At 43.6% G+C, this 23,591-nt stretch overlaps 1 protein-coding gene across 2 annotated transcripts in view; it reads right to left on the bottom strand.

Annotated features, from left to right (window-relative positions):
* The window catches only part of PPM1B (protein phosphatase, Mg2+/Mn2+ dependent 1B), a 51,634-nt gene extending 44,182 nt beyond the window's left edge, over positions 1-7,452 (bottom strand). The window contains exon 1 of one of the 2 annotated variants that reach the window (XM_018556515.1): positions 7,217-7,452. The gene's annotated coding sequence lies outside the window, so the exon portion shown is untranslated. The remainder of the gene's footprint in view (positions 1-7,216) is intronic. The other variant, XM_018556592.1, reaches the window with a different exon arrangement.
* Between the last annotated feature and the right edge of the window lie 16,139 nt (positions 7,453-23,591).

The following is a 23,591-nucleotide window of genomic DNA, read 5'->3' as shown; positions in this document are numbered from 1 at the left end:
CTTGGATTTCAATACATTTTGGATTACACTTACCTTGGTTTCTGTGCGGGTGATCTTTTAGAGATTGATTTGGGCAAGTGAGATGCACACTACAGCCTGCACCCGGTGTGTAAACTCATTGCAGCCAAGGCTGGAATGGGGCGGTGAGTTTTTGGAGCTTTTTGACCACCACAACATGCTAGTATAGTACACCTAGAATGCACAGTGCGCTGTGTGATGGCGTGCACTACACACAGATTGCATATCTTTAGTGCAATGCTTTAGTGTCAACTGTCCTAAAAACATACATGTGACCAGTCTTATTCATCAAAGACTTTGTCCTGTCACCACTGATCCATACAGCTCTGCAAGACAGCAGAGCCAGCAGGATGACACCAGTTTTCCCAGTAAGAGTTGGCGTCACCGTCCCACCTGTAGTCTAATTGGAAAATGAAGGATCGTTTTTCGTTTGGAAAACCATACACAAACGGTCTTTCGAACGACAAAAATCGAACAGCTGATGGTACACCGATTTTCATTTTTGATAGGGCTGCAGTAATACTAGTTTTTCGGTATGGAGTACTGATATTTATCTGTTGGCACTCACCGATACAGGAGTACCGACACTGGTACTTCCGCTAGGATAGAGCCGACTTCCCAAGCAATCAGAAAGTTGGGCGACTTGTCATTACAGGAAGGAGGCAGGTCATTACCCGCCACCCGGGTTCCTGATTGACCGGGAAGTTGGCTCCATGCGGTTTGGGAGCCTCGATGCTGATTGGCCGGGAAGCCGCTCCATCTTCCCTCACGGCACTGCCGGTCAGAGGAAATCTCCCCCTGAACGAAGTTCCAGTATTGGGGGGGGGAAGTAGCGGAGCATTTGGGTGAGTACCAGTAAAAAAGCTTAGGAAGAACACAGCACATGGGCAAACGGAAATTTCCGTCGTTCATCAAAAATTGCTTGGTTAGTATGGCTAACGAATGATTTCCGAAATCGACATTTCACTACACTTGAGGTAAATCTAGCTATAATCAAACAAGGGTTCATGGCAGAAATGAATAATTCCAACCTAAAATCTACTAGTGTATGGCCATCTTAAATCCTGAACTCTCTCCCTCCCTCTCCTAGAGTACTGATGGGATAACAAGAGACCGATGTAAAGACAGATTCAGGTATTTGTGCTCGTTGTATGTTCAAGACGCCTTGCATTAAAGATTAAACACAACTGTATTACTTAGTTTTTATTGCTGCCTGGATACACTTTAACTGCGGCCCCTTCTTCGGGACGCAGAAGCGATCTGGCGACAGGTAAGTCGCCAGGATCGCTTCTGTTGTAAAGCCGACAGTCGGCTCTACAAGTTTAAACAGAGTCCCGGCGGCAAAAGTCGCCGGGAGTCTGTTTAAACAGCCCCGATGCTGGCGACGTACACTGTACGTCGTCAGTCACGAAGGGGTTAAAGTATATGGAAACCCAAGAACAAAAACATTTATATAGGATATAAATACATCACAACTTACAAGTACATACAGGTGTTGGCTGCATTTGCTTTCTAATGTTTCCAGCCAAGTATATTTTCTACAAAGAAAAAAAATCCTGATCTTGCCAGAAATCCAGTGTCTAACTTTCTGTGCACGGAACTTTACTATCAGTGTTATCAGCTGTCAAAAGATATATTCTGTGAACTAAACACCTCCTGTGTGACTAACATGAAGGGGGATGATGTTTCCTGCCCAAAACACAAGTGACACCTAGGGTGACAACTGTATACTTGGAAAATCCGGGAGCATTGAACTTGAGAACTATGGGGTAAGTGTTTTTCCCCATAGTTCTCTTTAGGGTCACGGGAGGACATAAACTGACCTCCTCCCGTGACCCAAAGCTCAGTATGTAGCAGGCTATTGCCCGCAATATTCTGAGCGCGCCGTCGGGGCGGATCCCGACAATACTCTCTGGATCCAGCCAGCTGCATGAGTGACAGCTGGCTCTGCCTATCTAGAGTCAGAGCCAGCTGTGCCTGCCCCTTCCCCCTTCGTTGCTCCACTCAGCGCTGGAGGATCGGAGAGGGGGAATCCGTGCGGGGAGAGGTGACTGAAGGGAGATGATCGGGAAATGAGAGGATCAGCTGCATGTTTCTTCTCACGTCCCCATCGATAGAGCCGACCTCTGACAGCTTCTTTGTCACAGGTCGGCTCGCACTATGAGGATGAGTGGAAATCCCTCACCATATAGTTCTCCTTTAAATAGCTGTTGTCAGCCATCACAGATCTACAAATCCCAACATGCATCTGCCTCTGGGAGTTATGCCTGTGGCTGTCAGAGCCTTGCAATGCCTCATGGGACTTGTAGTTCCAAAACAGCTGGAGTGCCAAGGTTCGCTACCACTGCCCTAGGAGAAGAAGTATGCTACTAGCAGGATCACCCGGTGAACGTAATGAAGAAAAAGTAGGAAAAAAAATTAACAGCAGCCTCCCACCTCCCCCACTAGCTAGTGCATTGATCCACACACTAGAACCAACAGCCCTGCAGTCTGGAATAATCATGCTGAGCAAATGATAGCTGCCATTTGCCAGCATTATGATTGTAACAGACTGCAGGCCTCAATTCTGGTATATGAATCACTATACCAGCATGCAGGGGCATCACACCTGGGAACGGGAGAGCTGGGAAGAATGCGGTTATTTTCACATTTTGTGAAAACGTCTACTTTCCCTTTTAAGAAACTAAGCCAATTATCTAGAGGCAGAGCCAGCTGTACCCACCCCCTCCCCTGTCTGTTACGCCAATCAGCGCTGGCGATCGGAGCGGGGAGGGGGGAATCCAGCCCCTCCCCTGTCACAGCAGAGAGCCGTGACAGGATCGAGAGGTGAGCGAACGCCGGTATGTGTTCGCTCACCCCCGATGTACTGAGCCGACCGGTGAGTCTCATTGCCATAGGTCGGCTAGAACAATGTGGTGAGTGAAAAGCACTCACCTCATAGTTCTCCTTTAATTACTTGATAGAGTGGAGGAGAGTTTTTAACTTCCGATTATATTTTATTTTTAACAAGGTGGAAAGAATGAGAACCGCAATGGCTAAATAGGCCGAGGCAGCAGCCGAACTGTTAGAGAGCATACACATGGTGCATGGCACAAAATTCCAAGAAATAGGATAAGTAGGTTAAGGTGGCCCTGATATGGGGTCACTTATTGGAGCCTAGGGGCTGTTTGCATCCGTAAATTTATTGGCATCAGTAGCCTATTGTCATTTTCCAGATAGGTTAGTCATGCAAGAACTCTGTAGGTTTAAAGTGCGACAGTTGTGTCAATCCACGGTAGAGGGGACTAGATAGAAAAGAGGGAAAGAAGAGAGACCAAAGAAAACAGAAGGTTGGGGCATGACAACCTAAGGCATTAATCACACCATGCAACACCCCTACTGTGGGTTAACAGTGCAGTGGATGCATTGCCATTCATTTGAATAGCACCCCAAACACATCTCCTGCTCGCAATGTGCTCAATCGCACCGCAATACCGGTAGGTGAGTTGTGCAATTAACACATCAGACAGTGTGTATGGGCTAGCGTGCGAGATCCTGGGCTGCCAAGTACTTGTACCCTTGTGGTAAGCCTGCATATATCGACACAGTTCAGCTGACAAGGTGTGAACAAGTCCTTAGAGGAAATCTCCCAAAGTGTGGAGATGCCCCCATATGACAGCTGTCCCTGGAAAAGGTGTCCAAATTTTAAGACTGTACCTTCACCTTCTAGGAACAACTTAAATGTTAGATTTCCCCCTTACCTTCTTTCTTGGCGACAATAGTCATCAGCACAAATTATTATTATTATACAGGATTTATATAGCGCCAATAGTTTGCGCAGCGCTTTACAATATAAGGAAGACATTACAGTCACAATACAATTCAAGACAAGATGGTAAGGGGGGCCCTGCCCGTGAGGGCTTACAATCTAAAAGGGAGGGGCTAGTGATACATGAGGAGGTAGCTGTGCAGGGATGATTGTTTGAGAAAGTGATAGTTCAGTGGTTAGGTTGAGGTGGGATAGGCTTCCCTGAAGAGAGGAGTCTTAAAGGATCGCCTAAAGGCAGTCAGTGTGGGAGATAGACGGGACAGGTTGGGGTAGAGAGTTCCATAGGATGGGAGACACTCAGTGAAGTCCTGGAGGCGAGCATGGGAAGAGTTGATGAGGGAGCTGGAAAGCAGGAGGTCTTGTGAAGAGCGGAGGGGACGGTTAGGGTGATACTTTGAGACGAGGTTGGAGATATAACCGGGATGGCTTTGTACACGGTTGTTAATATTTTGAATTTTATTCTTTGGGCTATAGGAAATCGGGGGTGAACCTCCCCATGGGGAGACAGATAGCCAGAAAAAACTGGACAGCGAACAAAGTGGAAAAAAATATGCTTCCATGCGTCCTGTTCATATCAGAACAATCTGTTGAGGTGCGCTGCAGTGTTTCAACTTTTCGCACATCACCACAATGAGCTACACAGAGTTGAAGTGTAATTTTGTGACACTTTAATTCCCCCACCCCCTTATTTTGAACGGTGCAAATGCGTTGTAACTGAGCAAACACCAGAGTGCACAACGTTGCATGACAGAATAAATGTCAGTCAAAGTACCGCAGCGCTGAATACTGAAAAATGGCCGGGACAGGAAGGGGGTGTAAACACCCTGGCCTTCAAGTGGTTAAAATCCACGGACTGGCAAGGAACACACACGGGAAAAGTTGAAGAACTTTGCCTATGAAAACACACAACTTTAGAAATGACAATCTACAAACACATACTTCTAGATAATTGCAGGCTTTGTATTCATTTCATATCTTATTTCTCTTTTCCTTCTCAGTCTTCTGACAGTAGTCATGTTTACTAAGGGCAGATTGCTAGATCCCCTTTTACTTCCTGGAACTCTGGCACATGTGACCATGCACATCTCAGGGGAGGAAAATGCCTTTCCCCTCATAGATCTCATGAGATTACAGACAAGATTTTCCACCAATGCTCCGAAGATGCAACGCTTGGGCACAGGCTGCATCATTAATGCCTAATATGACCAGGAAGTGGAAAAACAATAAAATATGTTTAACTAATTAATGCAAGATGATTTAATATCAGCATGCAGAGCTGCATGATGATGTTATTTTTAGTCAAAGACGGTAAATGGTCTGCTTTAAAGAGAAAAAAAAATACCCTTGCAGTTCGGCTCTCAATGCATTCTAAGGGTTAAATGCTATTCTACACCCAGGACACCTGTAAAAAAGGACTTCCACTTGCCTTATACGCCAAAAAGGCTCCCTTCATGCTATGAGACTGGGTACCACAACCTTTTTTTCCAAGGAACTCCAGGCCAGCAGTCACCACCACCCAGACATCATCATGTACAATGGAGGACCAACAGCCCTGCACTGTACATGAGGACACAGAGATATTATTTTTTTAGCCCGTGGACGTGCATCAAAACTTCCCCGTGAACAAAAAAAGTGCAACCGTGAAATCACAGCACACAAAAATGTGCACAAGGGTGCAAGGTCCTTCCAAAGAAGGGACCTTCTTTCCCGGGGCGCAAGGCTCCTGACAGGGGTTGAGACTGTTGGCCCACCAACCCGAAGGCCGGTGGACCATTTCCTTCGGGGACCTGCCGAAACAGATCCCCCTCAGTACTAGGCAGGGGGGATCTCCCGAAGAGAAACCCCCCTCCTGGGTGGGAGGAGACAGAGAACCCCCGTAAGAGGCACAGAATCTCCTCCCAGCGTCAGGAATAGGCCCCGAAGAAACCTGCACCTTCAGCATCTGTGGGTCAAAAAGCTTTAAAAAAAGCCAAAACTTGCAAATCGTGCATAAATACTAAAGTGCCAGTGCACAACGCTGACAGGCCTTAGGGGCCGGGTGTTAAAAAATTGCCCCGGACTAGCCATAAGCTAGGTGTGTGACCAAGTGATCAAGTGAGTCAATGTGGGTTCCCACACCCAAGTGACTACCTGAGCACCCCTGGGACGCCATCCCCAGGGGGCACAACACCACAGGTTTCTGCCGCCCCCAACCCTCCAGCCAGACCAAGCTTCGCATCCATTCTCTCAGGAGGCATTCGCACCTTCAGAGCCTCCTGCCTACAACTGGGGACAAGCCCGGCATAACCGGACCAGAATCAACCCAGGAGGAAAGGAGGCCCCTCCAGTACCCACCAATCACATCAGGGAATACCGAGCATCTCTACGTACCGGTGGATCGATGCCTTTCTTCCCCGAAAACTGATAAGAACAGATACTACACTTGATCTTAGCCAAAAGGCCGAGAAGTACATGAGGACACAGAGGGTCCACCCACAACCAAGACCATCAATAAGAAAAGATTTGAGCACCAGCTGCCGGAGGCGATAAATAAAAGTCCTTTTTCCTAGTACACTAGACATAAAACAAAAAATAACCTCCCATTTACATAGCCACATAGCAAGTAAATGCACCTGGTGCTCACCAAATACTTTTGCAAACCCAGAAAGTACCTTATAAAAGTAGTGGTGACATCATCACTGTGCAGTACATAGCCTGCACAGAGAAAAGAACTGTGGCCCCACCCACCAAAGGCAGCCTGCAGAAAACTACAGGAGGGGGCGGAGGCAAGACCAGTCACCCTGCACAAGGAGAGAGGGCAGCAATGGACAGTCTGAATTACAGGAAGCTCCTGTAAAATTCTCACTTTGGATTAGTGCACAGATATGAAATAAATACACAAAGCCAAAATTTAGACAATATTTGCTTATCCAAGAGTTCACCTCTAACCCTTGCAGTGCCCAACCACAAGGGTATCCCCCCCCCCCCCCTTCAGCTTTAATTACAGAATTGTTCTATTTGAGACTCATTACTGAGAACAACACTGGAACAATGTCCTGAAAATGGAACTAATGCAAATTAAAAAAATTGTTCTGTGCACCAACTGTCATACGTTTGTCTTTGTGACAACAATTCAGCAGACAAAAAACAAGGATTAAAGTTAGTAAATACATGACATGTGTGGCAGCGGCCCTCCCATTCATAATTGAATGTCACAAGCAGGAATCCATAACGTGCCATGATGCAACACACACACACAACCTTCACTGTGAGGTCCCCATACCAGGTACACCAGCTCCATGGGAAGGCCAGGAGGGCGCATGTGACAGGCAGAGACGGCCCGGTGTGTGTGTATGACCTCTCTGGTGTCAGGAGAGGGAGGGAAAGCGGCAAGTGGGTCAAGACACCTACCTATCGCTACAAGTTCCAGCGGGCCTCCTCCCTACACAGCCAGCGCTCGTTGCCGGCCTCTCTGCTCGTCACACTACTGTTCAGGGAGGCTACAACAGCAGCTTACATGCGCCAGACAGCCACTCTCCCCATCTCTTCCGGTCTCGGCGCTAGCTTCGGGTCGACGCTCGGTATTTAAGACTGCGCATGCGCGGGCGCCTCAGGCGAGCTGCGCAAGCGCGACAAGCACCTCGCAGCCCCCTGGGTTGGTTGGCCAGCCGAGAAAGTCGCGTAGCCGTGGTGACGTCACGCGGCGCGGCTTTTCTGACAGCAGGCGAGGGCCAATCGGCGGCGGTCGTGGCGAGAAAAAGGGGCGGTGCGCAGAGGCGTCTAAAAAGGGCGTCTCGCTGAGAGAGGTCGTGCGGTGCTTGTGAACCCATTAATTAGAAGCCCGGGGTTGTAGTCGTGCAGTTTACAGTAGTGTACTCAGAGGAGGCACACAATCGTCCGGTGAGAGGTGACGTGAAGGAACGGAGAAAATAATGCCATCTTTTACTTGATTGGTTTGCTGTTGAGCTAAGCCAGCACGTGATTGGCTGGCGCAGCTGTCAGAGTTGAAACATGCCTTGTTTGACGTGAAGGGCGCCGAGTTCTTGCGCGTTCGCGGTTTTATTGGCTGAGCGAGTGTAATAGGCGTGCCTGATAGCCAATGAGGAAAGGGGATGGTTTCAAGCGTGGAGTGCGAGTCGAGAAGCGCAAAGGGAATGTTGTTTTCCTCAATGCGAAACTGCCGAGGGGAGGGGGTAACAGAGAACCCCGGATGTAACATGAGATCATCGTCAGCCAATAAGCGAGGAGGGTGACGTCATCGTCTTCAACCAAAACATCTTACCCGGCCTGTCTCTCCTAACTGACGTAGGGCGTGGCTAGACAGACAGTCCAGGAGAGGTTATGGGGGAGATGTTTATCCAGGAGGAGGAAGAGGTGTCACCATGGTTACAGTGTTAAGGAGCAGGCCTGCTGCTCACAACATGGCCTCAATTCACAAAACTTTAAAAGATATGGAAACCCAGAACTGTATGACATTTAGTCTGCTGAAGCATTCTGTATACTAAACAAATTACAATTTTTAAATAAAATACTTCTTTTCACCTATATTTTCATCCTTTGTTACATCTGAGTACTGTTGATCTCGTTGTTGTGCAGCTTGTTTGCATCCACTTCCTGTTTACATGCACTTAAGGGAGGGGCTGCATGGTGTTTCTCAGGCGGCTTTCCTGACTGTGACATCAGTGGATCATGCCTCCATTATGTGTTGGAAGCTACTGCATGTAGTCTCTATCAGAAGTCTGTGTTACATAGTAACATTGCAGGAACACAATTGGGAGACAAGGACAGAGCGTTGTCACCCTATAAAACTACAGAACGAGCTCATGATGTTCTTCCAAAGAGAATTAAACTTTATTGCACACGCATCTGTACAAAAAGCAACCTATGGCGGTTTTCTGCATTACGCGCCCTTAGTCATAGCTGGGCGTGAGCCAACACCAATGCCACTAAAATAGCACGCCACATAGGGTGGGGAGAAAGACAGGAGCACTTGTATCTAGTAGATAATCCACCAAATTGGAAGGGGGTCTAAACACCTGGTCTTGAAGTGGTTAAAACAAACAGACAGTTTGTCTGTTTACAATATAAAGCTAGGTTGAGACCCTGTTGAATCTAGGTTTACAAATTAACAAAGGGTCCACAGGGCCTCACATTGCAACAGTTTTCTGAACACATGTAAAAAAAAAACCCTGCATGTTTCCTCCATACATGTTTTCAAATACACTGGAAACTGGGAGAAAGAAATGACCAAGGCCCACTCCTCCAAATAAAATGAAGTCTAGCACCTGGTTAAGTTGCAGGATATTAACACAAAGTCATCATAAAGATGCTCATACACTATTGGCCCAGATAGGCAGTTTTAGACCTGGTTTGGATACAATCATATTATTTATGGAGAGCAAACTAATTCCTCATCCAATATGCAACAGCACACTCTGGTTCTGCAGGTTCCAATGGAGAATCCTATTACACCATGATCCCATCTGCACATGCATGCGACCATCTGTACAATATGGCCAATTATTATTATACAGGATTTATATAGCGCCAACAGTTTGCGCAGCGCTTTACAATATAAGGAAGACATTACAATCACAAGACAAGACGGCAAGGAGGGCCCTGCCCGTGAGGGCTTACAATCTAAAAGGGAGGATCAGACTTCTACAGACTGGGCAGCCTCATTCAAGCTGGAGTTGATTAGAGCAATAAACAATGTGACCTTTTGTGAATCTGGAAATACTTTGTGGGTACGTGTAGGCTGCCTTTGATGCAGGCAGTGATCAGAGTGTTAAATCAGACCAAATCTCCAAACACAAAGATATATTGGTGCATGCCCATCCATAAATATCATAAGGCTTCATTAACACTTCTTGTGAATGTGCATTTTTGGATTCCTATGGCAGGAGCTAAGAATTCCTGTGGCAGCAATCCCAAATATGCTCTCTAAAAGTGGCCTCTGTCACCCGTTCAAGTTAATGATCAGAGGGTGATGGGGGGCGCATCTGCAAGCATCAGATCGTATGTGAAATATTTGCATAAGGTTTGGAATAGATCACTGTCCTTGGACACATCTACCGTGCGTCCAGGGATAGTGATCGACTCCTAAACGCAGCGGCTGCTTCTAAATTGCATGTTTGGGATTCCTGCCGCAAGAATTCCAAAACGCATATTCACAACTAGCGTGAATGAAGCCTACGCGTCTTTTTAACAATCAAAACACTTTTGGTAAACTTACATTTTATTTTTCTATTTCCTGGTTACCCTGAGCCACTGGTGACGTAGCCCTGGCCTCACAGGTGTTCCCTGGAAAGGCTACATCACAAGTGCCCTCCAGGGAGATCTCATCTGATTTTGCGCATGCGCTATATGAAATCCGGGGCAGCTTGGTATACAATAAGCAGCACCAGATCTGGTGCAGTGCATGCACCTTGGTGGTAGCATGTGAGGGGGAACTTGCAGGAGAGATGGTATCCGCCTGCAGGGACATACTGTATTAAGGGGATGACAGGGGACTCCTTCCGGCCAGCGCAGTACCAGGGAGCACTCCAGTACCATACTTCACCAACTGCTGTCCCCCTGAAGGCACTGCTTAATGTAATGGTACTGTACTGTATTGTGTACCGGAAAATGGTACCGTACTTTACCACGCTGTCCACTGTCTGATGTCCCCACTGCTGCACCGCTGGTACCACTGTCCCTGATGGGAAAGGAAGCCGGCGCTGTAGAAAGCAAGGCGGCGGCGGAGGGAGCAGAGCCGCATTATCCGATACTTCCTCTATAGCGCCGGTTACTGTGACAGGCGGAGTGATACAAGATAACTTTAGAATTTTGTACATTTTGTTGCACATTAAAAAAAAATAAAAATAAATAAGACACCCCCTGAAAATAAGACCTAGTTTAGTTTTTAGGGGCAAGAAAAATATAAGACAGTGTCTTATTTTCGGGGAAACACGGTATATCTATTACAACTATTGCAATGTACTACTAGAGCAGTGCACACATAATACAATAAATAAATAATATTTACATGCATAGTATAGAACATAGAATGTTTCATCCAGTTGTAGAACAGAGGTACCCTGGTTCATAGGTAAAGTATACTTAGGGGTCTATTTACAAATAATTCGTAGAGCCATTCGCCCTGCGACTATCTGTGAACGTTCCTCCTGAGACAAAAATTAATGTTCTTAGTATATATTTTTTTCGGGTTAAATGTAACATTATGCCTGCTAGCTGGATCTAAGGAGAATAGGATTATGAAAAATAGCTATATAGTGGCCATAATGCAGTATTTTCCAAATGTTACATTTGACCTGAAAATGAAATATACAGTTGTGTGAAAAAGTGTTGGCCCCCTTCCTGATTTTTCATTGTTTTGCACGTTTGTCACACCTCAATGTTTCAGATCATCAAACAAATTTAAATATTAGTCAAAGATAACACAAGTAAACACAACATGCAGTTTTTAAAGGAAGGTTTTTATTATTAAGGGAAAACAAAATCCAAACCCACATGGCCCTAAAACATAACTTAACTCTGGTTTATTTCAATTTCTCTCAGGCCTAGTTAATAATAAAAACCTTACTTTAAAAACTGCATGTTGTGTGTACTTGTGTTATCTTTGACTAATATTTAAATTTGTTTGATGATCTGAAACATTAAAGTGTGACCAACGTGCAAAACAATGAAAAATCAGGAAGGGGGCCAACACTTTTTCACACAACTGTACTAAGAATGTTTGCTTTTGCCTCTATTTGCACAGAGTGAACATTCACTGAGCCATGGGACGAATGGCTCTGTGAAGACTGTTATGTGTGGTAATTGTCCTTCTATAACCTTATTCAATCAGTCCCTGTGTTATGAAAAACAAGAACTGGCTCGTTGCATCAAACAATACCGGAGGTGCCTGACATTTTCTTGTTTTCTGGGTAGATTTCTGGGAAAACCAGTGAGCTAATCGTACAACCAGGGAATGAGATTTCAAACACTGGTTACGAGGAAGCAGCAATGTTTTAGCAGTTTTAGAAAAACACAGATTAAAATAAAAAAGTAAATTTTTAATATTATAATTAAGTGTAGCAATTGTAGATGTTTTATATTTTTTTTTTAAAGAAATGTAAGACTTTTTTTAAAATATGTATCAAGCGCCTAAGCCGACCTGGACCATATAATTGCACAGCTGAAGAAAAGATCTTCTCAGTTGTAATAATAAAGCTCTCTTGTGCATTGCTAACTTTACAAGAGACGTTGTTAGTCCAGTTGTCACATTTGACTCTCCTGTAAAATGACTAGAGTGGCCCACGTCATGACACATAAGCCCACAATGAGTTTATTGTCACATCTTGTTCCACCCTTTGCCACAGTACAGTTGTCCTGGTAATAACAACATTACAAACCTTTATTGGATTTCCTATTTTAGGCCCATCTGCTAGTACATGGATACTGTCAGTTAATGATGCTTAGCGAGAAGCTGGTTAACGTATCCCCATCGTGAGCATCTACATTTCAGTCGGGTTAAGCTGCAGTACGTAAGCAGTGACAATACTAATGGACCTTAATTTGTTATCTGAGGCTAAATCCCTGATTTGTGGAACGAGCGAAGGGGCCGTGTATTTGTGCGCACGTTTAAAACTGTTATCAACAAATCAATCAAATTTAAAATACGTGGACCCTTGGCAGATGTTGGGCCTTTTAAATTATAAAGATTCAGAGCAGTCTTATCTGCAGACAGGCAATACATTTTTTATTTTTTTATTTACCACTTGACAGTTTTGGAAGATGTACATGCAATTGTTGTCATGCGGGTAGCTATAACTAGACATTATAGGTTCCTTTCAAAGGATTAGACGATGGGGCTGGTACACTATCAGGAAAGTACAATATCAATTTACAGTACAGTATTATTTGGTTTACAATATCGGTGGCAAATCTACATAATCTCTATTTTATCACTGATGGAAGTAATATAGACAATGGGGGGAATTTATCAAAACTGGAGCAAACAGAATCTGGAGCAGTTGCCCATGGCAACCTATCAGCATCTCTTTTCAGTTTGCTCCGGTAAGATTTGAAAAAGAGATAAAGAAGCTGATTGGCTGCAGTGCAAATCTGCTCCATATTTTGTCTGCTCCAGCTTTGATAATTTCCCCCCAATATAATTCATGAATGATTTAAAGTGATATTAAAGCTTCATTTATTTTTTACATATAAGTAAGAGCTCCATACTTTTAAAACCCATTTGTTGTTTTAAATTAAAAATGTTCAGGTCATCATTCTCTAGTGGGTCCCCGCATTGCCCTTCCCCTCGCCTCCTGCACGGCTAAGCAGCTGCTGTGGAGTCACCCATGCGTGCACACTCCCGGCTGTGCCCGGAAGTGGCTGTGTGCATCCATAGACACACACAGCCCTGCGGCATGCAAAGCCCCTCCTCTCGGCCCAACAGGTTGACTCACAGGAGGAGTCTTTGGCTCCTCTGCCATTAATCTCCTCCCCCGAAACCAGGAAGTTCGGATGGAGGATCGCTTCGGGGACTGGGGAGAGGGAAAGGGGGAGAGGGAAAGGGGGAGAGGGAAAGGGGGAGAGGGAAAGGGGGAGAGGGAAAGGGGGAGAGGGAAAGGGGGAGAGAGGGGGGGGGGGGTCACAGAAAGGTACTGGGCGGTTTTTACCTTGATGCAAAGAATGCCCTGCCTTTAGTAATAATTTAAGCATTATAGAGATTTTGGTTTGTTGTTTTGTGCTAAGTTGTCTGTGCCATGGTTTTTTAGTAAAACCTTTGTTCTTACCAAGCTTGTATTTTTAGCCTCTGTTCAAACTTGTGCACATTCTTATGGATGTCCAATCGCTACAGAATTCAGGGCTTTGTAACAGTAACATGCTTAGTGCCATTACCATGGAACTTATAACAGGTTTTGAAACAAGTGTTCCGTAAATGGGAGGCTATCACTATACCAATAATGTAGTTTCTGTTGTGCCTGGAGTTCAACTTGTAGGGACCCTGCCTAAGGCCTCATACAAACGGCGATCACAGCTGCAGCTGGGGATTCCTGCAGCAGGAATCCCAGGTGTGTCCGTACAAATGCAGCTGCTATTAAATGTGAATCTCACAACTTTCACCTAAGCTTTATACATTATTTTAATTGGATTCAATTGGAAAATGTGTGAATACTGGTTGACATTTGTGTAAATCTTGTGTAAAACACATTTAGAAATAGACCTTAAGATTGATAAAAAAAATACACCTTATATGCGGATAATAGTGTTTATGATACATGTGGTTACTAAAGCTCATGAAAAGCTCAGAGCTAATGATATTTCCTCTATTCCCGTGCCCATTCCCCCTACTCCATTGAGATTGATAACACAACTATCCCTTCCTCCCTCTATGCCAAGGTGCTAGGTGTAATCCCGGACTCTGGTTTTTACCTTTAAGCCTCACATCCTACCACTGTCCAAATCTTGCCTTTTTCACCTCCAAAATATGTCACTTTATAACCAATGAAACCACAAAACTACTAATCCACTCACTTGTTGTCCCTCATCTCAACTATTGCAACTCCCTCCTCATTGGCCTACCTGTGCATGAATGTTGCTATCATCCATCTTACCAACTGCTCATTGTCCCCAACCCCTCTCTGCCGATCCCTCCACTGGCTTCCAATTGCCCAAAAAATGAAATTCAAAATATTAAGAACCACTTCCAAAGCTGTCAACAACACTGCCCCAGCTACACCACCAACCTCCTACCACCCAAACCGTCCTCTCTACTTCTCCCAAGACCTCCTGCTCTCTTGCTCCCTCATCAACCCTGCTCATGCTCGCCTCCAGGACTTCTCCAGAGTCTCTCCCATCACAACCTGTCTGGCTATCTCCTACCCTATCTGCCTTTAAGCAACCCCTCATACCTTAGGTGACCAAAGGTCATATCTTCAGGGAAGCCTATCTCACCACTACCTAACAACTGAACTTTTACTTTCCCAAACAACTACCAGCTTTTGTATCACTTTCCCCTTACTTTTAGATTGTAAACTCTCATGAGCAAGAACCTCCTTACCATCTTGTCTTGAATTGTATTGTAACTATACTGTCTTCCTTTATATTGTAAAGGGCTGTGCAAACTGTTGGCACTGTATAAATCCTGCATTATAATGATAAGGCTAGAGATCTTATGGAGACAACAAATTGAAGAGGAAAATGCTGAAAACCTAGGACTGTCTCTGGAAGCCCAGGACTATATAATTGGTTTGTAATGTTGGGCTTTTTTTATAGCTGTCTCTACATTTAGCAAACAAAGTAAAATGAACTGGCAGATGAATCAGAGAGATCACTAGTACAGCAAGCAAGCTAAAAAGAACAAGTAAACAGAAGTGGCCGGGATGTTTTATAATATGGAATACATTAAAAATCCAGCAGTGGGAGTGGGACTTCTTCATAATAAACAAAGCTGCTGTGTAGCTCTCTGATCAACACCCAAATTCTTGTGTGATGTTGGAAAACTTTTAAATGATTTCAAGTGTATCTGAAGTCAATTTTTACATATTTTTTTTTATATGAATAGAGTAGGAAAGCGTTAGCAAAGCTTTTAGGTATTTATTGAGGATGGGGAGAATCACCTTCTCTATTTGTCCTCATGACCCCATTTTTACCAGTACAGAAAGTAGATCCAAACATTTGCGCTGTCACAGCAGCAGGTATAGAGGGGGAAATTTGTAATTGTCTAAGAGGGCATTTCTCGCATTAGAGATTTTCCCTCACTTCTTGTTGTGTCTATGGGTCAGGAAATGAAGGGGAATTTACCCAATGGGACCCAGATGGCAAAATAACTCAATCCAAAGCATAAAGGTGGCAATACACTAGTACATTTTTGGTCAGAAATGTTCGTTTCTGCCATCAACCCTTGTTCGATTATAGCTAGAATACCCCATCAAGCATAGTCAAAGGACGATTTCGGAAAGTGTTAGTTAGTCATACTAACCAACAAATTTTGGAGGAATGACAGAAATAATTTACTTTTGCGCATGTGCTGTGTTCTTGCTGAGATTTTTGATGAATGAAAACCCCACTGATTCATCAATTTTCGTTCAGTCAGAAAACATTTTTCCAACCTGACCAATCGAACAATTTCGATCACAATAACAAAAAGAAATGTGGTGATGTACCATCAACTGTTCAATTTTTGTTCGAAAGACCGTTTTAACTTACCAGACTGAAAGAACAGATTTCAAATCTTTATGGGTCCCTTCACACTAAACGTGTATTACATTTCAGAAATAGCAAAGAATCTACCCCTGCTGTTGCCCCATACACACTGCAAGGATAAATGGCTCATTGAGTCTAGAGGTAAAGGAATAAGGTGTGATACTTACCTTATTCCTTGCCTCACTGCAAGCCTAGTTTTTTGCAATGTTATGACTTCAGGTTAAGGTTGCCCATACATATGACCTTTTTTTGAAATTAATGGTACCACAATGCGCTGCACAAAGTACCATGCATTATTGCCCTTTGGATAAGATCTTTGTAAGGGTGGCAGTGAGTGCAGAACCAGGAAAGGTAAGTAAGGGCACCAGGCACTACCTTCTACATGGGGGCGGGGTTGTTAGGTCTTTTCTAGAACTTGCAAAAGCCGAATGCATATCAATAGGCTAACTTTTCCGATTTGTGCACACTTTTTGCAGAAATGGCAAGTTCCTAAAAATATATAAATTGCCAGAAATCTTGTCATCTAATGACTTCCTGGGCTTTCTGCCTCTGCTGCAGTCTTATCTCTGAGGTGTACAGAATACCTCCCCTTTATGGCATAGTGAAGAAGGGGAGGTTTCTGTAGTTCTGACCTAGGGTGACAATACTGCTTCTCCATAGATACAGTATGGTGAGTGAGTGTTGTTACCTTAGGACAGGAAATGTGTTAATAGCAGGGGCACAAGGTGAAAATAAAGGAAAATGCCTGACAATAATGCAATCACCACTCAAAGGACTGGACTGGTAAGCTGCAATACATTACATTTTGTTTTCTTGGTAGACACGCTTTAACATATCACACGCTTGAACAATTGAAACTAAGCGCATGATATAATATACATAAAAGAGGTTACCACTAATAAAGATTGCAAGAATGTTCAGTAGATCTGGAGATATAGGCAGCTGAACTGTATACACATATATACATGTATACACATGTTCACTCAAAAGTCAAGCTTGGCTCTGACTTCTGTGCCCCGAATTAGGACTTTTGATTAATAACTAGCTTTCTGATCTCTGGATCCTCTAATCTTTCACTGAAAGCAACATATCCATTGCTTATTCATTGTTTTATGATATGGTTCCTGTGTGTGTTGTAAAGCAGCCACCACTCCAAGCTCACTCCCATGATGGAATACAATCTCAATACAAATTAGTAAACTAAACCTGAGATTGTAGTCTATCACAGGAGTGAGCTTGGAGCGGTGACTACTTTACAACACACACAGGGACCATAGGGAACAAAAGTAGCCACCCTCCAGAAGGAAGGACAGTGTCGCCACCAATTCAGAGATGCTTTGAGGATCTAAAGATTAAACTTCTGAATTTAGTGTCACTTTAAGGCTGGGTTCACACCTATGCTTCACGGTAATGTGACCATTGCACATTACAGCAATGTACATGCGGTAGGTAGTGCATCACAGTGCTATTAATTTTCAATTGCAACCCAACACGCTCAACCACTGCACTGATATCGCAGCATAATACAACATATGGTAATGCACTACCAGGTGTTGTGGTATGTTGCTTTGGAAAAAATAGTGCAGGTGTGATTTCTCTGATTTCCACTGGTGTGCTGGCAGGCCATTTTAATTAATAGGCTGCCTTCACACAATGCATGCTTGGCTTCACATGCGCACTACACTTTACAATGAGTAAGTCTGGCTGTGTGCTTATTGTCATAGCAGTAATCCTGAACAAACCATATACAGTATAATTTACTATATATATATATATCACGAATGACTTCAAATCGAATGTATGTGATGTAATTTGCGGAAAGACTTTTCCTAGCTATGTCAATGCTTATCTCAGGCATTGAAAACTATCTGTGAAAATATTTCAGGCGTTCAGGGTAGGGCCTTGACAGATGAACCAGCTTGGCTAAAAAAAGGAATACTATCCATGGAACATGCAATGAGTTCCAGCTGAGGAGTTTATTAAAAAGAAACCATCGCCCATTATACACAATAAAATAAGAACATTCAGTACTGGTTACATGATAAATAACTTTCCAAAGGGAATTTAAAGGGGAAGTATTGCAATAATGAAAAACCATAAGGTGTATTATTCGTTCAAGCAAGACAATTAAAATATGTGGCGATTCTGTTTAAAAGAGTAATACATTCAGATATAAGGCTATAATGATTTCTTTTGTAGATTGAACACAGCTCTCCAGAAAATACAAAAAAATAACTAACAATAATTTGCTTACATGGCTTATTTCTATGTCATTTATTTTAACTTACTTAGGTGTCTAATATCAATGTTTTTAGTCAAGAGTCACACAAGTTTCACCCATTTTTCCCATTGAAAACAGACATTCTTGGGTGAAGGCTGTGTGTATTGTGGGTGAAAACATTGATATAGACCCCTTAAAATGTTATCATTAAAGGAGAACTATGAGGTGAGTGATTTTCACTCATCTTCATAGTTCGAGCCGATGTGTGACAATGAAACTGTCACACGTTGGCTCTATAGATCGTGAAGTGAGCGAACGCATACCATCGCTCGCTCACTGTCAGTCACCGCTCCCCGCAGGGATTCCCCCCCTCCTTGCTTCGATCCTCCAGGGCTGACTGGAAAAACGGACGGGGGAGGGGGCGGGCCCATCTGGCTCTGCCTTCTAGATAGGCAGAGCCAGCTGTCACTCACGCAGCTGGGTGGATCTCAACAGTACTGTCGGGGTCTGTCTTGGCTTCGGCGCTCTCAGTATATAGTGAGCAATAGCTCGCAATATAGTAAGCTTTGGGTCACAGGAGGACGTTAGTATATGTCCTCCCGTGACCTTTAAGAGATGGGATAAAAAGGTTACTCCATAGTTCTTTTAAATGGTATTAAACTCTAAAACGTTTTTTTCAATAATGAATCCATATTAAATAAATATATATAGCCCGGCAAAGTATTTCTTTACATTTTTGCCCAAGCACTTACAGTCATCATGTTTCCAAACAGCTGGCTCCAATTCTCTCAGCTCCACTTGCCTGAACTTCCGGTCCAGTACAATATCACAAGTAACAGAGCATTCCCCACCAGCTGTCCATATACTAGCATAGAGAAGGGAGATAGAAGGAGGAAGGAGGGTGCAGGGGTAGGGGAATGGCTTGCCTTGCTGTGCCTGTGTAAGTGATCATGCTTCTAAACAGCTCCAACTCTCTCAGCTCAGCTTCCCAGGACTTCTTGTCCAGTACAAGATTACAACAGAGCAGTCTCTAGCAGCTTCCCATCCACTAATATGGATAAGGGTGGAGAAAGAAGGAAAAAGCAGACAGGAGGGGAGTCGTTTGCCTTGCTGTTCCTGTGTATTTGTAAAGACACACACAACTTACTAACACAAACAAGGGTGGCTCCATAGGACCCTGCAAGGGAAAGGAGCCACCCTAAAACAGAATATCAGAGCCAGTGCTCAGGAGACCAGCTGATTCTGCAGGAAACTAAAACTTTACAACATCAAGATGCAGCATCCATTGTAAGTGATTTCATCAGCATTTGAAATAGTTTAAACAGTTTCACTTTAATATCACTTTATAATGTATTATTTGATTATCTTGTTGCTCCCCACTCAATTTAAAAAAATGCTAGGAGGTAAGGATTGCTGGCAGAAGAGGTATACAAAATCTGTTCTGCAAAAAATCTTTCTTTCTCCTACCCTGCTTTTATTTTCTGTGTACAGCACATGCACAGTAATGTGCCGGGTGCTGGGGAGATTGTAACTCCTGTGTGCATGCAGGCGGTGGCTACTTCACAACAAACACAGGGACCATGGGGAATAAAAGTAGCCACCCCCCAGAAGTGAGGACAGTGCCAGCACCAACTCAGAGATGCTTTGAGGATCTAAAGATTAAACCCCTGAATTTAGTGTCACTTTAAGGCTGGCTTCACACCTATGCATCATCGTAACGTGTCCATTTAAATGCACATTACAGCAACGTGCATACGGTAGTGCATCACAGTGCTATTCATTTTTAATTGCAACCCAACACGCTTAACCACTACACTGATATCGTAGCATAATACAACATATGGTTATGTACTACCGGGTGTTGTGGTATGTTGCTTTGGAGAACATAGTGCAGGTGTGATTTCTCTGAATTAAGGATCTACAGCTGAGTGATACACAAATAAGATACATTGATGTTGTTAATAGTTAAGGTACCTGAATGCATTTTAACATTTAATTCCTGAGTTTAGTGTCACTTTAAGGCCTGGTTCACACCTGGGGATTTTACAGCGCTGATCGACGCGCTGTAAAACGCCCAGCAAGTGAAATCCCATTATTTCTTATGGGCATGGTTCCCACCTGGGCGTATTTCAGCGCGTAGGAACGCGCTGAAAAACGCCCTACGCCCAAAGAAGTATAGGACCTTTTTTGGGGCGTATTTTCGCGTGTATCCATTAGGACACAGCCGGATAGCCCCCGTAAACGTGTGTTTGTGGCGCGTTTCGTTGACCGCAAATCGCGGTAAAAACACGCGGCCCGAAACACGCGGCAAGCACGCATATTGCGAACGCCCAAGTGTGAACCCAGCCTAAGAAGTTTTTTTTACATTATTTTTTATGTGTAACTTAAATTTTTTTAATTTTTGCCTATTTTTTTTCCCACTTAACTTTATTGCTATCACATAGGGGACTAAGAAACCCCCTTATGTGATAGCAAAATAAGTGACAGGTCCTCTTAATGGAGACATCAGGGGTCTCCAAGACCCCTAATGTCACCTAGGACCCCCCTGAAGAAGCTGATCTGCTTCATCAGCTTCTCTCCAGCGTCTGAAGCTGGAGAGTGACACGAGAATGCGGAAGTGATGTAATATACATCACTTCCCCATTCTGACACCGGAGAGGGGACCGGAGGGAGGTCGTGTACCGACCTCCATCTGATCCCCTGTCAGAGAGGCAGTATGCTGGTCCCGGGCTCGCACCGGGCACAACGGAGCCCCGGACCAGCGTGACTACGGGAGGGGGGGCCGCGGAGGCATGGGGGGACACAGGCCGGCAGCTTATACAAGCAATACGCCGGCTCTATAGCCAGCGGATCGCTTGTATGTTAACGGCATCGCTGCCTGTTTTGAAATGTTGTGTCTTTCCCGCTCTCGCGCGCGCCGCACCCGAGTGGGCGGGGCTAACAGGCCGTGTATATATACATCCGGGAATCGGTTAATTAGCACTTTTTCTCTTTTGAAAGGCATTTTTCAACGGCTTCTACAACAATATTAATATTGGAGGATAAAAACCAAGATTTTCTGAATAAGATTTTTATAAGACCGAAAACCACAATGCATAAAAAGGAAAGGGGGAGATACCTGTATCAAAGAGGAACTTTACTCATATCTTTAAAATAAAAACAAACAGAAGCATTGTTTAGTAATGACAATCTACAAACACATACTTCTAGATAATTGTAGGCTTTGTATTCTTTGCATATCTTGTTTCTCTTTTCCTCCCCAGTCTTCTGACAGTGGCAATGTTATCTAAGAGCAGATTACTAGCTCTCCATTTACTTCCTGGAATTCTGGCACATGTGACAAGACATGTGACCATGCATGTGACATGTGATCTAAGGGGAGAAATATTAGATTACAGATGAGATATCCCAACAATGCTCTGCTGATGTAACCTTCCCAAGCGGCAACACTTTGGCACTTCATCATTTGTGCCAGAACTGGACCAGAAAGTAGATGAACTCTATTTAAAAATAGATGAAAAACAAGTTTGTTTAACTGATGAATGTAAGATTATTTTAAATCAGCATGCAAGGCTGCATGCTAGTGTGATTTTTAGTAAAACGGGGAAAAGGTCCACTTTAAGGTCACCCTCCTTCATGAGAGTGCAGCAGTGGTAGTCTACCTCTACCACACCCACACCTCCAAACTTTTTGAGATGAGAAAGAGGGACAACTTCCAGCACAATATATTTATCTGTCATTTCCCCAGTTATGCGGACCATTAGTAATTTATATGCCAAAAGTGATCAGTTAAACCCAGAATTTTTTTTTTCACCATTACTTTTCCTTTTTCCTGGTTTTTTGAAATAGCAAACAAGACAATTAAGAAATAAGATAACGGTTAACAAAGAATATTTATGAATTAAATAATTAACCACCTGCTGTCAGGCTGTTGTAATTAAGGCCCCATTCACACTGCGCGATTTGCAAATCGCGCGTTTGTCGGGCAATTTGCATTTTTGCGTGATATGGCGCATTTGTCGCGCGATATGGCGCAAATGCTTGCATTGAGCAACCTGTAACAGCCTCTGTGCAGCCGAGAAAAACAAAGAGATCTGCTGAGTAAAGTTAACTTGTGATAAAGCTAGTTTTATCACAGTTTATTAAACGTACACCTTAGCGTAGAATTAAATTTTGGAAGTTAAATGGAAGTTAAATAGTAAACTTTCACAGATATCTGACCATCAGACCAAAAAGAGGAACAACTGATAAAAGAAGAGGGACAGGGGATTTTGTTCCAAAAAAGGGACAGTCCCTCCAAATGACAGACCATTGTCAGGTATGTAACAGCGGTAAGCCAATACAAATATGAACATCATGTGGAAACTTACATCCAGGTAAACATAATAATAGCTCAAAATGTATGCTCAGTATAATGTCCTAAATAAACAATGTCAACACCCATTCCAGTAGCCAAGATTTCAGAAAGATTTCCAGAGACACCTTATAGTTTTGACACATTAAATACCCAACTAGATGACCGCTCAGTACCATATATCATAATATACATTGAATACTCATTGTCACTTTGCAACAAATACTGCGTTATAACACTCAGAATATATGATCAGATGGAATTAGAATTTATTATTAATAATAATTCTTGATCCTACCATTCTGAAATAGCAAAATTTCATGGGATAGCTGATCCTTCCTGAAAATCTGGGACATTTCCAGGGACAAATCTTAAAAACGTGGAGCTGTCCCTGGAAATCAAGAAGAGCTGGTAGTTATTCAGATCATGCATTAGCGTTATGCACAAACTGTGCCGTACTTACAGGATGTATGTGAACACAGCTGTCTTTTGCTCCTCTATATAATATTCTTTGTTCTTCTCTGATATATTTTTCCCAGTAAATCCTTACAGCGCCCTGTCTGCTTTGACAGCTGCAGATGAGGGACTCGGGGAAAAAAGCTGGTGTTGGGACTGGAGGAGAGACATCAACATGTGTACAGATCAGTTCGAGTCACTGGAAGTGTGTGGACAGCATTCGCCATTGAAATATGATGACGACTGAATGGAATGTGTACACAGAATTTGATCACTAAAATTAGGCCAGTGGCTGGTCTACAGGGAACGTGTCCAGAGAATAATAGAGAGCTGCAGATCTTTGGGAAAACATGGCATGTTTGGTATTAGGAGAAGGCACAGTGTGATGATGTCAAGATCTCCTGCTCTCTCCATAACCTGTACTAGGCCTCAGGCATATTAATGGCTGAAGAAAGGACTCTTTTTTGTTGCCTATAGCAACTATTCACATTCCCTCTTTCTTTCTTCCTTTCTGCACTGGAAATATGTAATTAGGAATCTCTCTGGCCACGCTTTTACCA

This window comes from Nanorana parkeri, unplaced genomic scaffold (assembly GCF_000935625.1).
Source record: "Nanorana parkeri isolate BGI_ZX_2015 unplaced genomic scaffold, ASM93562v1 scaffold1, whole genome shotgun sequence".
NCBI lineage: Eukaryota > Metazoa > Chordata > Amphibia > Anura > Dicroglossidae > Nanorana > Nanorana parkeri.
This window is presented reverse-complemented; position numbering and strand designations above follow the sequence as displayed.